Source organism: Mus caroli, chromosome 6, assembly GCF_900094665.2.
Source record: "Mus caroli chromosome 6, CAROLI_EIJ_v1.1, whole genome shotgun sequence".
Classification (NCBI taxonomy): Eukaryota; Metazoa; Chordata; class Mammalia; order Rodentia; family Muridae; genus Mus; species Mus caroli.
The window spans coordinates 117,672,443-117,674,150 of record NC_034575.1 but is presented as its reverse complement, the minus strand read 5'-3'; positions in this window follow the sequence as shown (position 1 = coordinate 117,674,150).

Below are 1,708 nucleotides of genomic sequence, written 5' to 3'. Positions count from 1 at the left end.
CAGGGAAACTGACACCCTCATAAAGACATACATTCAGGCAAAACACTAACACACATAAAATAGAAATAAAATCATTAATGTTTTCAAAGCTGGGCGTGGTGGTACAGGCCATTAATCCAAGCACTTGGGTTGAAGAAGGCAGGCAGATCTCTGAGTTTGAGAGCATCCTAGTCCACAGAGCAAGTTCCAGAACCACCAAGGTTACCTAGGGAAAGCCTGTCTCCAAATAACAGAACAAACAAATGAAAAAGTTAAGAAAAACAAAAACATAGATGAAGGCAGCATCCCTGCCCTACCTACCTCCCTGGCATAACTGTAGCCATTTTGCTTCACGTATGCCAGGCATACCATATTGCTGACACAAAATGCAGCTTGGTTATAAGTAGAGAAAAGTAGAAATAGTTTGGCTCAGAGAGAGGTCGAGTTGACTATATATCCTGCTATGCTCAAAGATTTGTTATGCTTTGAGGACTGTTCTTGGAAATTTCCCAGCCGTAGCCTTCACTCAGGGCCAAACAAAGTAGAGGTCAGGTTGAACTGTTATTGACCAAGTCTGCTCAGTCAATCAACAGGTTCTTCAGCGCAGGAGTGAGGATTGAAAAGAAAAAAGACGCCGGGTGTGGTGGCACATGCCTTTAATCCCAGCACTTGGAAGGCAAAGGCAGGTGGATTTCTGAGTTCGAGGCCAGCCTGGTCTACAAAGTGAGTTCCAGGACAGCCAGGGCTATACAATCTGCTTTTTATACAATTTTAATGACATGCAAGTATTAAGGGTGAGCAGTACATTAAGGAACTAGCAAGGCAGTAAGCAGAGTCCTGTGATTTCTCCGGTGAAAGTTGTTTCTAAGGGCTTGTCAGAAGAATGACCAAAATACCTGAGCCCACTCCTTTGTCCAAGCCCAAAATCTTGCCTGAAGCCTACTTNGTTTGTTCCACCCTAAGATTAAAATTGCTACNTTAGCCGGGTAGTGGTGGAGCACACCTTTAACCCCAGCACTTGGGAGGCAGAGGCAGGCAGATTTCTGAGTTCGAGGCCAGCCTGGTCTACAGAGTGAGTTCAGGACAGCCAGGGCTACACAGAGAAGCCCTGTCTTGAAAAAAGCAAACCAAAACAAACAAACAAACAAACAAAAAATTGCTGCCTTAACCTACTTCCCTGTTATAGCTTAAAGTTAGATCCTTGCTGAAACTTCCTTCCTTATCGTGCCCTAATGTCAGAATCCTGCCTGCGTTTACTTCCTTGTCATGGCCTAATGTCAGATTCCTGCCAGAAGCCCATTCAGTTTCTTGTCCTTGACCAATGTCAGATTCCTGCCAAGCGGCACCCCAAAAGGTTCTCCATATGTTATATCTAAACTACTGAAGAGACTTGGAATTATGCCAAGCACTCTGCAGCCTCCTCTGTGTCTGCTCAGGAGCTCATGATGGCTTCTTCCCTGTCTAAACTGACTCTGGACAGGGCCCATGGCTGCAGCCTNCAGCTCCCACACCTGAGCTGTGTCCNTGATTGGTCAGTCTTGGGGTGTGCATTCAATAAACCATCCCTGTCTAACTGAGCTTGGTGTTTGTAGCTTGGTGTTTGGATGACTCCTAGACCCTAACAAAACAAAGAGAACAGAACAATAATTCTTCTACGTTTACAGCCAAAGCAAGAAGGAAAAAGCCAAGTTGGGGCTATTAAATGGCATCATTGATCTAAGGATTGTTT